The sequence below is a fragment of the Setaria viridis genome, chromosome 8 (assembly GCF_005286985.2).
Source record: "Setaria viridis chromosome 8, Setaria_viridis_v4.0, whole genome shotgun sequence".
Taxonomy (NCBI): domain Eukaryota; kingdom Viridiplantae; phylum Streptophyta; class Magnoliopsida; order Poales; family Poaceae; genus Setaria; species Setaria viridis.
The window spans coordinates 9485044-9500816 of record NC_048270.2 but is presented as its reverse complement, the minus strand read 5'-3'; the positions used below and the strand labels follow the sequence as shown (position 1 = coordinate 9500816).

The 15773-nt window shown below is 44.9% G+C and overlaps 1 pseudogene; it reads right to left on the bottom strand.

Moving 5' to 3' along the window:
• Nucleotides 1-4886: 4886 nt before the first annotated feature.
• Nucleotides 4887-15773, bottom strand: part of LOC140220203 (uncharacterized) — a 43271-nt pseudogene continuing 32384 nt past the window's right edge.

Here is a 15773-nt window from a genome sequence, read left to right as displayed (position 1 = left end):
AGGGACCTGTCCAATATGGTTGGCTTGAACTCCAGTAACCCACCAAAACCCATGCCACGTAGTCCGTCCTTAATATCATTGTCGGTTGCTGCGACAAGCTCTGTGAATTTAGAAGGAGAACATCGAAGAGAGACTGGCCTATTCTTCTTATCTTGTCCAACATCATCATCGTTGTTTGCGTCCTGCAGGTTGTGCAAAAAAAGGAAATATGATTCAAAAATTGAACATATATAAATATTCAGATAGAAAATAAACAAAAAAAGTACATCAATATTTTTTTTACCTCAACGGGATGTACTTGGTCCTATACGCTGGCACTGGCCTCCCCATGCCACCTCTTTCTAGTGGCGTGCACATCGGGCGATGGAACTATTTCAATGGGGACTGGAATGAATTCATCATCGTCTCCATTGTCGTCGCTTGGCAGGGGGTGTGGAGGATCAGGAAGCCTTAGATTTTTCCTCCTGTGCTTCACCTTGAGATGAGGGGATGAACGCACAGGCTCCATCCTGAGCACTATTTTGTATAAAAAAAGGTTAGTGTGTTCTTTGCAACAATGATACTAGGGAGTACAATGTAGTAACAGGATTTTAAAAAATATAACTGCATGGCACTAATGGGTGTACATGTTGCAAACTACAAACTAGATTAGTTGCAAAATACTCAAATAATCAATCCCACACAGGGGCAAAAATCCGGTAACTACCTAGAGGTTATAATCCAGTAACTAAATCCATTGGTGCAGCTTGTACATCTTCGTTGGCAGATATTTCACCAACTTCAGAAACATGAGCTCTTTACCTTACTCATTTTTCCATTTGATAGGCACAGTGAGTGTTGGGATGTCATCCTCCCCTCAAAGTTGTGCTGCTGTTAGATTTGTATCTTTAGTGAATTCAACAAGGTTTTTGTCAAAGTCAGAAAGCACCACAAGCGGGGCAACCGATTGGTTGGATTGTTCTTCGAGTTGAGAAATAGATTTCCCACTTTTCTTCCTCTTATGAGCTGCCTGCTTTGTTATCTGCCTGTCGTAATCAGATAGAGAAGGTTTCTCTAGCTTTTTCCTTTGCTCCGCCTCCATTTTTCTGATGAAAGAATGAAGCTTATGCTTATCCAGTGGTGGCTCCGGATTTTGTTTCTTCCTCCTTGCTTCTTTACAAGCCTGTTTTGATTTTTTGTGCTCAACAGCCGTTGTAGCCTTACATTCCTCATCTGTCATATCATATGGTAATTTCTCAGCTGGTGCCTTCTCCTTCTGCTTCTTTTGCTTCTTCTTAGAAGGTGGAGGTGGAGGAGGAATTGAACGCTTCTTCATAAGAGGGGGAGTTGGAGTCATGCTTGGATCCCTTTTTGGTACTGGACTCATGCTAGGAGATCTGTTTGGTAGTGGAGAGGGTGCACTGGTAGATAGCGTAGGTGATTGTGCCCTTGAGCCTTGAGGAGATGCACCCAAGGTGGGGGGATTGGGCTGCGTAATCCTTATGTAGCGCTTGGGCCACTGAATCCAACCATGGATAGCTTCTCCTACATTCTTTTCCCTGCCACCTCCAGGGATCTCCAGTTCTAGGTCATCCCAACTGTTGGCCACTCGGTCCACCCCAACCTTGGCATAACGAGCTTGAATCTCGACGCCATGTAGTGTTTGGCCTTGCATCGGTTGCTCAGCCACACCATAAGCCGCCACTATGAGCTTGTTCCTCACGGGAGTAACAAGCTCACAAGGGGCTCTCCCTGTGATGTCGTCCACAGGGTGGCGTTTCTCAATGACCTCAGTGGATCGTCCAGCTGCGGCTTCCATGGAACCGACACTGCTTCGACGCTGAGTCAGGCTTACGTTGACATGTGGCCCTGATGCCGCAGCAGCTGCTTGTTGACTAGCTTGTTTGCTAAGAGCTATGGCCACACGCTCATCTATTATTTCCTCTATTCTTGCCTCAGATGCTGCTACTTGTTGTTGCAGCTCTCGCAACTGTCATGCTTGGTCGGCCTTGCTTCTCTGGTGACTTCTATATGATTCAATGTGCTTACGAAAGGCATACTTCCACGGAATGAGTCCTTTGCCTTGGCATCGTCCCGGGTGTTCGAGATTTTGAAGTGCCATTGTCAGCTCGTCCCTCTCTTGATCAGGCACAAAGGATCCATCGGCCATTTTTTTCACGAAGTCATCAAGTCTAGTAGCCGCTTCTCTTATTTCATTTCCAAAGACAATTGATCCATCTTCGGGATTGAGCCTGCTGCCATGAGCATAAAACCAATTCTTTGCTCGCTTAGGCCATTCGAGAGTATATGGTATGATTCCCCTAGCAATTAGGTCATCTTCCATCCTTTGCCATTTCGCAGCCGTAGACTTGTAACCTCTTGTCCCAAGATGATGGAAGTATCACTTCTGCTGGGCATTGCCGGTGTTGGTTTGAGTTGACGATTAGCTACTGCTTGACTCCTTGAACTGTACAAAGGAATCCTAGTGATCCCTTATCTTTGAGTGCTTATGGAAATTAGGTGCAAGACCCTTCTTTATGTACTCTTTGGTCAAGGTTTTCTTGTATGTCTGAAATGCAATCGCACCCTTCTTCAAGCCTCATTCTTTCACTTTGGCTTCATCTACATTTTCGAACATGAAGTTTTCTTTTACTTGTTCCCATACCATAGCCTTCTCTCGGTCAGGTACGTAAAGGAGCGGATTTGTTCCGAGGGAGTATGTTAGGTTTTTTCCAATTCTAAAAGCTGATTTACCAACTTTGTCTTAGCTTTGGCAGGAGTTATCGGTTCACCATCTTCAGCAATTTCTATGATGATGATACAGCCCTCGGCCTTGTTGTTCTTGCCTCGTTTCTTTTGAGGCCTTTCGCTTGATCCAGATGGTAGAAAAACGACAATTGAAATGTTGCATGACTCGAATGTTGCGTGATGATGTTTGTTTTGATAAGAAGAGAATTCAAATAATGTTTACGTATAATACTTGCTATACCTCGCCTTGTTGCTCCACATTGCCTCCCTCGGCAATTGGTTGCTCCTAGATGCCATCACCAGCCAGGTTGAGGTCCAGGTTGAGGTAGATATCAGCTTGGCTATGATCGATCTCTTCATTTGCTTGATTGTCGCCTTCAGCAATTATCTGATATAGGAGCCCCTCTGCCATTTGAGGGTCACGCTCGTCGTCTGATCGTGCCATTGTAACTAGTATAATATAACAGGGTGACACAAAAAGAATTGAACACTTATACAATTGGTTGAAATAAATAAATGTGTAAATAGAAAAATGACACACTGCTAGAAAATGACAACAAAAATAGAATGAAACACTGCTAGAAAATAACAACAAAAATTGAATGAAACAATAATGACGTCACTTATACAATATTAATAGATAATTTCCAACACTTATACAAATTTCTAACATTATACAACATTTAAATAGAATGAAAAAAATAAATCGCATGATTTCCAACAATTTCTAGATAATTTTCTATAATATTCAATAATTTTCTAGCTATTTTCAACATTTTTGTAGAACAATGACGTCGGTAATTTCTAAGTATTTTAATTCATGGGAAAAATCAATTCTAAAAAAATAAATGGCATGATTTCAAATTCTAAGTATTTCAATTTTCTATAATTTCTAGCTACTCCGACAATTTTCTATAATTTCTAGCTATTCTCTAATATTGTGGAAATAAAAAATGAATGGCATAATTTCCAACACTTACACAAATTTCCTGCAGTTTTTCTACGTCACAACATGATTTGCAACACTTATACAAAAAAAGAATAATGACGTCACGGCGGCCGCGGGCTTACGTTAGCGCGAGTCCGCAGGGCGCGCGTGCTGGGCGCGGGGCGGTGTCGGTGGAGGTGGCCGAGGTAGGCGGTGGCCGACGGGGAGGCAGCGTCGGGGTGGCAGAGACGGGATGGCGCCGTCGGAGGCGGGGCGGCGTCGTTGGGGTCGGGGCGGGACGCCCCTGTCTGGAGCGGCCGGGACGGCGTCGCGTGGTATGGGGGGAGGGGGACGCGGTGTTGGGGGGCGGCGACGGAGGCGACAGAGGTGGTAGATGGGGGTGGCGGTGGCAGAGAAGCAGCGGATCGGGAGCAGGATGACGAAGCGTAGCACGTATTGAAAATTGCTAAGTGTTTACAAGAGCTGAGCGCCCCTTAACCCCCCCCCCCCCAGTACCGGTTCCAATTTACACCCGGTACTAGAGCCCCTCCAGTACCAGGTGTTAACAACAACCGGTACTAGAGGGGGGGCCTCTAGTACGCGTTGTAAACTAGAGGGTCTCCCCATGTGGGAATAAAAATGCATAGTAAATTACTAGAGGGTTGCATGACCCTGTTTCAATTCCCCACCCATCTTTTTATTTTTCCTTTCTTTTACAATTACTATTGTATTAATTTATTGCATAGTAAATTAAATAACATTCATAGAAATTGTAACAACAATTTGGTAGCTTCATGTTTATTAGATATACACTATAAAAATGTCAGATGCGGTCAAATATCAAACATGGTAAAGTTATTAATTTTAACTCGGTAATAGGTTATAATGGTCATAATACTTATATTCAGTTTAAATTTCAAAAAAATAGATTTTTTGACCATGCAAAAATTTAGAAGAATAGTGCCTCTACTGTTGTTAACATGTTTACCATGACTTAATCTTGTTCTTGTTTAATTGTACATAAATTTATTGTTTAATATTTATTGGTGCTTAAAAAATCAAAAATATTTAATATTTGAACCATGTAAAAATCAGTTAAACAATATTTGAGCGAGACAAGAAAGTTAAACAAGACATGAGAATTGTATTTAGAAAAACAAGATCTAACCATTCACAATTACATTAATGCCTTTGTTGATAACCAAAAACACAACATAATTATTCAAATACATTACGCATCATCATCTAATGGAACGTTAATAACCCTCCTCTTGACGAACGTCTCTTGGTTGTGATCGCGGCGTAAGTATGGAGCGTCCTCTTTGGCTAACAGAATGCGTGGGTCAACCTCAACTGAAAATGGATGAAGATCATCGAACTGATCATAATCTTCTGAAATGTCAGGCTTGTCCTCAACTCCAATGATTTTTCTTTTCCCTGGAAGAACAATGTGGCGCTTTGGCCGATCATCTAACCTATTAGCACCCTTCCTTATTGGTTTGCTTGCCATGTCCTTCACATAGAAAACTTGAGTCACGTCATTGGCTAGGATGAATGGTTCGTCTATGTATCCAATCTTGTTGAGGTTCACTATTGTCATCCCATTGTTGTCTGTCGTTATGCCTCCTCCAGTAAGTTTCACCCATTGGCACCGAAATAGAGGGATTTTCAAAGGTCCATAGTCAAGTTCCCATATCTCCTCAATGACACCATAGTATCTGCCTTTTTTTCCACTGTTGTTTATTGCATTGATACGGACACCACTATTTTGGTTTGTGCTCTTTTGGTCTTGGGCTCTGGTGTAAAATGTGTACCCATTTATCTCGTATCCTTGGAATGTCGATATGGACATAGATAGACCCCTAGCCAACCATGCTAGTTGTTCTTCAATGGTGTCATCACCCATCAGTTTACACCGCGTCAAAGTGCCAAAAGTTTCAATGTGATGATGTGTAATCCAGGCCTCAGTCTTCCCTTGGTTTGAGGACCGTACATGAGCCATGTGCTCCTCCATGTATGGAGCGACTAGGGATGATTGCTGTAGGACTGTGAAGTGTGCTTTACGTAATATCTCCTCATCGATCTCCATCCGAGCGTTCCTCCCTAGTGTGCCCTTTCCCTTCAGTCTTCCCTCATAGTGTGATACAGGGACTCCAATCGAACTCAGGTTGTCCATCAAGTCAACACAAAACTCAATTACCTCCTCAATTTCATATCCCTTTGCGATGATTCCTTCCGGACAGGCACGGTTACAAACATACTTATTCAGAATTGCCATAAACCTCTCGAAAGGAAACATATTGTGTATAAATATAGGACTGAGGACAAAAATCTATTCAACAAGGTGGACTGCAAGGTGGGTCATGATATTAAAGAAGGAAGGTGGGAAGACCATCTCAAACTGACAAGGCATTGCACCACATCATTCTATAGTTTCCGTAGATTGTCTGGATGAATTGCCATCATTGAAATCATATTGAGGAATGCACATAGCTTCACGATTGTCATTCTCACATTCTCTGGAAGAATACCCCTCAGTGCAACAGGCATCAATTGTGTCATGAGGACATGGCAGTCATGGGCCTTTAAATTTATGAATTTCTTTTGTACCAAATTTATTAATGCCTTTATATTTGAGGAGTAGCCCGATGGGACCTTGATACTATTCAAGCACTCAAACATGCTTTCCTTCTCTTCCTTACTAAGAGTGTAACTAGCGGGATTCAAGTAATGCCCATTATCTGTCTTTTCCAGATGTAGGGCATCTTGTTGATTCATAAGTTTTAGGTCCTGACATGCTTCAAGTGTATCCTTTGCCTTTCCATATACACCTAGGAAGCCAAGCACGTTCACATAGAGATTTTTCATCAAGTGCATCACATCCATTGCATTATGGACCTCAAGGACTTCCCAATAAGGTAGCTCCCAAAATATAGATTTCTTCTTCCACATGGGTGCATGTCCGTCCTCGTCGTTCAGAACTGGTTGGCTACCAGAGCTCTTGCCAAAGACTACACTCACATCCTTTATCATAGAAAATGCACATTTACCATTACGGTGAAGGGGCTTAGTACCTTCTTCTTCCTTCCTTTCAAAATGCTTCCCTTTCTTTCTTAGAGCGTGCTGATCAAGAAGAAATCGACGATGGCCCGTATACATGACCTTCTTGCAGTGCTTCAAATACATGCTGCAAGTATCATCTAAACAATATGTACAGGCTCAGAATCTGTTGTTTGACTGTTCGGACAGATTACCAAGCACCAGCTAATCATTGATGGTTACGAATAACAATGCTTGTAGATTAAATGTCTCCTTTTTGTCCTCGTCCCACACACGTACACCTTCTTCCTTCCATAACAGTAGAAGTTCATCAATCAAAGGTCTTAGGTAAACATCAATGTCGTTGCCAGGTTGTTTTGGACCTTGGATAATTAATAACATCATAATGAACTTCCACTTCATGCACAACCATGGCGGAAGGTCACAGGCCAAGAGCTATGACTACTACTAAACTCTCCGAATGGATTGAATCCATCCGTACTTAAACCAAATTGTATGTTCCTTGCATCCTTTTCAAACTCGGGAAATTCTCTATCAACTTTCTCCACTGGGACCCATCAGCGGGGTGTCTGATCATTTCATCTTGCTTACGTTCTTCTTTGTGCCAACACATCAACTTTGCATGTCACTTGTTCTTGAACAAGTGCTTTAACCGTGGTACTACAAGGAAATACCACATTACCTTTGCAGGAACTTTTCTTTTTTATGGCCTCCCCCTCAACATCACCAGGGTCATCTTGCCTGATCTTATAACGCAGCGCTTTGCACACAGGACAAGCCTCCAATTTCTCATATTCCTTACCCCGATAGAGGATACAGTCATTAGGACATGCATGTATCTTTTGTACCTCCAAACCCAGAGGGCAGACAACCTTTTTGGCTTCGTACGTTGAGAACCGGAATTCGTTCCCCTTGGGAAGCGTGTTCTATATGATTTTCATTAACTCATCAAAACTCTTGTTAGAAACTCCATTTCTTGCCTTCCATTGTAGCATTTTCAGTGTCGTACCCAACTTTTTGTGCCCCTATTTGCAATCTGGATAGAACAATGTCTTATGATCATCTAACATACGCTCGAACAGTTTTAACTCCTTCACATTCTCGCAATCTTCCTTTGTATCTCGCAACACCTAACCTAGCTCATCTAGAGGACCTTCTGCCTCTCCCGTCTCTTGTTCAGCCTCGCCCATTGGAGCATCTGCAAAGGCACCTGCTTGAATCCAGTCAGGAATATTGTTACCTTCTTCTTCTTCATCATCATCCATGAATCCAGAACTGTATATGTGGGCGTGAATAGTCTTGATGGATGAGTAATCCCTCTCATTTTTACAATTTCTACACGGACAACAATTGAAACCGGACGGCGGTTTGTTGGATTCTGCCTGATGGAGAAAACTACGCAAGCCATTAATGTACTCCATAGAACGTTTATCAGCATTGTACATCCATTACCAATCCATCTACAAAATATTACACATAGATTGGTTTTTGAACAATAAGAAAATGACTTGAAGTACTTAATCTAATTTTTCTTAGTATATACACATGTATTGGTTTTTGAAGTTTACTATCCATGTATCAAAGGAGGATGAAGTTCATAACCTTTAGAATACTTGAAAGATTGCAATCCCAAACAAATGATCACAAATTCGGCAGCACTTCCCCTATGGCACTAAGGATAGGGTGAAGTTTGAGCTGTGGAAATTGTAGTAAAAATTTTGAATAGCTAGAGAATATAGAAAAATTCTTGAATTAGCGAGAAATGAACATTATTTCCTACAATTTGATAACATAATGTATAAATGAAAATTTTTGCCATTGTAGCTTATTCTAAAAATAAGTAATTACCTACCTCTATTTGAAAAAAGTCTTAAACTATGAAATTATTCCTCTAACCTCATATCAATTTCTTTCACTAGTACGAATCATGACATCCAAAAATTTGTAGCTTATTCTACAAATCACAAATATGACCTCTAAGTAACACATACATTAAAATGAAATTTTTTTCCATTGTACGTTATTCTAAAAATCACAAAATACTCTAGCTCTTAAGCATAAAACTTAGTATACTAACCATGTATCAAGGGAGGATGAAGTTTAGAACACTTGAATGAGTGAAATCCCCTAAATAACACATTCATATAAATGAAAATTTTCCTCATTGTACCTTATTCTAAAAATCATAAATTACTCTAGCTCTAAAATATAAAACTTAGTATACTAACCATGTATCAAGGGAGGATGAAGTTTCTAACCTTTAAAACTTTTGAATGAGTGAAATCCCCCAAAAATGGTCACAAATCCGGCAAAACCTCCCCCTATGGCACCATGGACAGGGTGAAGCTCGAGCTGGAGGATCTGGCTCGGGCTGGAGGAAGAAGGAGGGTATTTATAGAAAAAAATTACTACCGGTTGGGGTCACCAACTGGTACTAAAGGGGTGACCTCTAGTACCGATTGATATCTCGAACCGGTACTAGAGGGGGGGTGCCACACTAGTACCGGTTGGTGGAAGCAACCGGTACTGGAGGGTGCCCCCTTTAGTATCGGTTGATGCAAACAACCGGTAGTAGAGGGTGTGTGGAGCATTAGTACCAGTTGCAATCACCAACCGATACAAATACTCACCCTTTAGTAACGGTTGCTGCCCACTGGTACTAAAGGGGTCCTCATGGTGCGCAGCAGGCAGTATCCTTTGGAACCGGTACTAATGCTAACATTAGTACTGGTTTCAAACACAACAGGTACTAAGGCTAGGGATGAGAGGTCAGTTTTCTAGTAGTGGGAACAACACATTGGCAATCATACAAAACCCTAGGTCACGATTGGGGAGACTGGTGTGCACCTGAGGAGGGGGTATAAGGGGAATACCTTCAGGAAGATGATTGAAACGTCGACAACGGCGAAATTTGCGGTGACACCTCCTGACAACGGTGGCGCTTGCTTTGCACGCACTACCCTTATGACAATGGCACTGTTACTCACAGGGTGGGGTTGTGGGGAGAGGAACCGCGACCGCGAGCCCCCACGCCTCCTTCAGGTGGGGCTTCCTACAGCCCCGACGACAAGCTTCTCGGGCGAGAAGGAGGAATGGGTGGCAGAATCCTGCGAGCGCGCACAGCAAGCAAGGGAGAGTAATGGAGCGGGAAGGGGCGGAAAAGAAATGGGAACAAGAATTGAAACTGCAGGGGAGTGGGTGGGCCCCCTACGGGGAGTTAAATGCCAGGGTGGATCTGGTCCAGGCGCGCGGGGCGCAGAAGCGGTTCGGCTTGGGAAGCTTCGGAAGAGGAAGTGGTTGCGCGCCTGGTTAGATGGTTGCGCCGATTGGTCGGGTGCATTATGTACATAGAATGCACCAAGGTGCAATATAGATATACAATATATATATATAACAAGCTTTACAATCCTTGCGAACAAAAAATGTTTTGAAACAGGCCACGCACACTTCCTTGGGCAACCTCTATTTCCGACCAGAATATCATAGAGGATCATGCGATATGTGTAATGGTTTTGCAGAAATGATGAGACGTCTGTCGAGAGACAATTTGAGCATGCATGCTTCTTACCTCTTTTCTGCACTACCCTGATGTGCTGCCTCCAAGAAGTAAATGTGTCAATTGTGCTGCCGACAAGAAGTAAATAAATGATGAGATGATTTTGCAGCAGCTTGCAGTTATCCGATCTGCTAAGATTTTCAGCTGCAGCTGCGCAGCATGAGAGCGTCAATTGTATCGGACCAACCTAGATGCTTCAGGCAGTGGCAACTTTGTCTTATATATGCACGCAGACGGCACTAAATTCAATTCAAACACGATATCATGCATTGCCATGTCCATAAATTATAAATTTTGATTCGACAATCTTATTTCTCAAATTTATAATAATTATTAGCTTGCGAAGGATGAGGTAGTGATAGATCGATCCATTCTATTCTATAAAGCAAACAGAAAAATGAGGAACAGTAGACCAGAAAGACGAGGGACTATCCTACTTCTTAAATTAATCAAAACCACACACTTAGCTTTCTAGGTGCCTGTAGTGAGAAGTATATATAACTGTGATCTACGGAAGGGGAAACAACACGAGAAACGTGTACGAAACAACCACTTTTAATCTCACATCAATAATTACACTAGAAATGTCTTTATGTGGCAATATGCACGAGGCACTGCATTAAATAAAGCCGCAAATGCTAGTGAGAAAAAAGAAACAAAGGCATACTTTGAACATAAAATCATGCAGGGTCTCAAAAAGAATGTCAAACTGTACATAGATAAAAGTAGTATTAGCAGCAAACAAAATGGATAACTACAACGAGGTGTCTAACTAACTATGGTCCGAGGGTGTCATGCATTAATGTCTTTTTTTTTTTTGCGAAGCCATGCATCAGTGTCTTTATCTAAATGTACGAAAAGGCTGAAGTCCTCCTGCTATTGCCCCATTCCTCTTGTATCATTAGTAAGTGCCCAATTTATTTGTTAATTTTGCCAGAATGCTGTTGATTTTGCCAGCACATGGAGGAGACCGGCGAGCCAAATCTAGGTGAGCAGGAGCACCAAATACTGTTGAAGAAAAGAGGGGTGGGGCGGTGGCCTAGGGGATACTCTGTTGTGGCTCGGGGCCGCCACCACCGGAGCCAGAGACAGCCATGACAGCAGCAGAGAGGGCTCGCCAGGAGCAGAGGCTGCCAGTGGCGTGATGAAATGGGCGGTGGCACTAGTAGAGAATACCAGCGTTTTTAGTCCGGAGCTTTTGTCCCAGGTCTAAATTTTGTAGACTGTCAGAATCCTTTTAATCCCGGTTGGTGGTTCCAACTGGAACAAAAGTGGAGCTTTTTAATCCCAGTTGGAGCCACTAGCCGGGATAAAATGAATTAGTCCCGGTTGGTGGCTCCAACCGAGACTAAAAGAACCTTTTTTTAGTCTCGGTTGGAGCCACCACCGGGATAAAATGAATTAGTCCCGGTTGGAATCACCAACCGGGACTAATTCATGACGCCAGGCTCTCCGACTCCTCTCTCTCTCTCTCCTTATCTAATCCTCTCCTCTCTCTCTCCCTTATCTCCTAGCGCTCCTCCTCTCCCTCGGCTCCCTCCCTCCCTCCCCGCCTCCTTCTCTCCCTCTGCTCCCTCCCTCCCCGCCTCCTGCTCTCCCTCTGCTCCCTCCCTCCCTCCCTCCCCGGCCTCCTCCTCCTATCTCGACACGGGTGGGTGAGGGAGGGTGGGAGGGAGCAGAGGGAGGGCGGGCAGCGCGGCACAAGCGGGGAAGGGCTGCCCGGGCGGGCGAGGGCAAGGCAGGCGGGTGGAGCTGCTTAACGTGGTGCAGTGGCCAGGCCTCCAGCAGGGGCGCGGCTCTTGGCCGGCCAGCTAGGGGTGGCGGGAGGGACGCGCGGCCCGGCCTCCGGCAGGGGCGCGGCTCCCCATGGCCGGCGCGCAAGGGCCTGGCGTGGCGCAGCGAGAGCCGGTAGGACGGCGGGGTGGCCCTTTTTTTTATTTTTTGGAACCCTTTTAGTCCCGGTTGGTATTACCAATCGGGACTAAAGGCGGTCTTTAGTCCCAGATGAATGACCCGGGATGAAAGAGGGCCCATTTGTCTAGAATAGTTAGGCCCTTTTATCTTTTCGGGAGCTATGTAGCTTACCAACTAGGACTAAAGGTGAGTTTTCCACCGGTGTGGTCTAGGAGAAACTTGATGATGTGACTTTTTGAAATGCATTTTCAAAATTGCCTAAAGCAAGTTCTTTTTTTCTTGCACACATGTGTGTGTGGCTCCTATTTGATATACTCTCACAGGAGAAGATAAGGAAGGGTGATGGGACCATTACACATGAAACGACAACGAACAACATGCATAGTGTTCTTGTCCTAGAACCGGTTGTACATCTCTATATAAATGTGCTGATTATGCCAGAGGCCCCTTAAAGGCAATAGTGAAACTGAAAGTACTATCTTGAAAAGAACTCAAAATTCATCCACAAACACGTGACAGGTCAAGTATTGAGACTGACCTTACGTACGCAAAAATATAGATGCAAGGGGAATTATTTTTGTTTCTTGTTTATTATCCTTTTCTCTACACGATGTTGGTGGTGTATGTTGAAATAATGGGCCTAGCCCATAGTAATTTCAGAATTCCAAATAAATCTCAAAGACTCATGTTGGCAAGAGGTGGAGTAGTGTAAATCTTTAGTCCCACATTGCTAGTGGAGGAGGAGGATGACCAACTTAAATATGGAAGTTGTCTCCACTCCTCCAAGCTATGTGTTTGGGGAGAGAAGGCGAGCTCCACACGCGCGAGCTCGCTCACCTCGCCTCGCGGGGTGGGGCGAAGGGCGCGGCCGTGCGGCACCTGCGTGAATGGTCCGTCGAAATCCAGCCCGTTACTTGGTTACTTGGTCTTTAAGTCAGCGAGATATATGGAATCCTAATCGGTTTAAATCACGATCGAGACGTGAGGATCGTGGGCTCTCCTAAATATGTGACCTACTGGCCTCTACCAAAAATACATCTATTCGAGCTAAGGTTTTGCCTCCTCTCGCTGCTGCGCCGCTACCGTACTCTACTCCATCCCGATAGTCGGCGTGCACCGGCGATTGGGAGAGCAGGTCTCCAGAACCATCGTCTTCAGCGATCCTGCACTAGGAGAGGGCGAATAAGGTTTTTGGGAAGCACTCTGCGCGACTGCTCGATCACTTCCTCCGCTTCGTCAAGTTCTTTGTCGACTCTTTCACCACGGCTCGTCTGGTGCGGAAGATGTAGAATCGTGTCAGGGCAGCGAAGTCGATCAGCGTAGTCGAACACGTAGTAGATCACGTCGACGTCGAGCAGCTCCTCAGCAGCTCGTCCACGTGCAACAAGGTCGTCCTCATGCCGCGGCTCGTCATCGGCTCATCGTGGCTCATCGGCGGCTCGTCGTGGCTTGTCCAAGTGCTGCAGGTGCAACACCTTCAAGGTATCCACACGTGTAGGGAGGAAGCATCGCAAGCCGGACTACTAGGTCCGCGAGTTGCAACAGGGCGAGGGCGTGGGTTGCGCGGCAGATGTGTTTCGGCCAAAGGGATGAAACCCTAGGGCGCCCCACCCCTCTATTTATAGAGGTTCCGGACGGGCCTCTGGGTCTGAGGCCCATTAGTACTTCTAAACCTGATCCAACTCGGATCACATCCGAATTGGGCTTCCAACCCCTTAAGTGTGTGACCCTATGGGTTTGGATACGTATAGACATGGCCCGAGTACTCCTACTCGGCCCAATAGTCGGTAGCGGCCTCTAGCAAGATGTGCTAGCTCCTATACGCACACGAAAATCATATCAGATGAATTGTCACAACATCATATACATGCTACTCCCTTTGCCTCACAATATTTGGTCTAGCTTCAAACCGACCGCTCTTTCTCGATCCTGTGATTCGGAATCCCTTTGTAGGTTAACTCTTAACCGTACGTAGCATGGCCATGCATTTCCGCATCCGATCACTTGAGGGGCCCAGAGATATCTGTGGCGGATCCACCTCGGATTAGCCTAATTAAGGCACGGTTAAGTCGCCTGACGTGCGACAATCGGCCTTAATCATGCTAACTTGAGATGCCGTCGGATTTCATCCGATTTAACCACTTGAACAGGATCGAGTTTAGCAAAGTCCACACGAAGGTGAACGGTTCCAGAGAATACAACAAGCCTACTGAGTTAAATAAATTGACCATTTAGTTCAATAACAAAACCACATCAGAGTTTTACAAGGTTAAAAAGAAAGCAACAGAAGGTAAACAGTGGAAGCTAAACGCAGGGGTCGGACGTCCTTGGTGAGGCTAGCCAAGACGTCAGTGATCCCTCTTCTCGCCGTCCGAGGAGGGATCCCACTCGACCGTCCAACCCGGAGGGAGTTGGGGCGGCCAAGTGCCAACAGAACAAGGCTCGGGAGCAGCAACTTCACCTGAAAAAGAAGAGCCACAACAAGGCTGAGCTACTAAGCTCAACAAGACTTAACCGACCGTGAGTAAAGCTACTCCACCTTTCTAGACATGCAAGGCTCTTTGGCTGAGGGGTTTATTTGCCAAATGCACTATGTAGGTACCTATTTTCAAGTTTTAGTTCAGGTTCTAAGTTCATTATCCGGTCTAGGTTAGCAACTTACTCTAAGCAAACATAGAACCAACCAAAAGGTATATATATACATCATCAAGACCATGTCATCATCATATTTCTTTCTTACTCAGGGTAGCATAGCGATCAAGTAGTCTCAAACTGTGAGAGGCAGACGAATCGATTCGAGTTCTTTAACCATGCATGGTGAACCTAACCTCACGACATCCGCGCACCACCGAGGGTCGCTTCCTGTGTCGGCCTTCCCCATCAATTCCCTAACCCGTGTCGGGCCCATTTCCTTTGGTGCAATGTTCCACAGACCCGGCCTCTGCCGTTCTGTGACCACACTTGCCACCACGTGCGGCCGTAGGGGAACTCCGTTCCAAGGACAATGGGGCGACCGCTCACGTCTAGGTTCAATCCGGTACTCGGCTTCCTCATCCCATAATAAGTATGAGGTTAGTACTTTCAAACACTTGATCACGAACACCACCACTATCGGGCCTTAACAAGTTCCATAGACAGACGGGGCGATCAGCCGACCACCGAAGAGTTAACTACAACCCTGCCCTGTCCATCGTCCTTATAGTTGTAACAGAAAGGAAACAACCAACTCCTACAACTCGCGGGTGACAGGAGATCACTTGGCTTTTACCGCTTCCTATTTAAGCATAGCAAATACTCGGTCCAACATCTAGTGTTCAGATTAGGGAGCTAAGTCATGCATCTACGGTTTCAAGCAACTCCTATACGTAAATGCACAAACAAGATGAAGAAGACATGCGCAAGTTTGGGAAAAACTGGGTTCATGCTCCGGGGCTTGCCTTCAAACGAGGAGGAAGGAAAGGGGTCTTCTGCGGGGGCGGCTTCGGCTTCTGGAAGCGGGAGCTCGGTTGCAGCTTCGTCTTTTGGCGCCGGGTGCAGCTCGTAGAAGCCGTCGGCGAGATGCAGCTCTGCACGAATGCAATGCAAGGG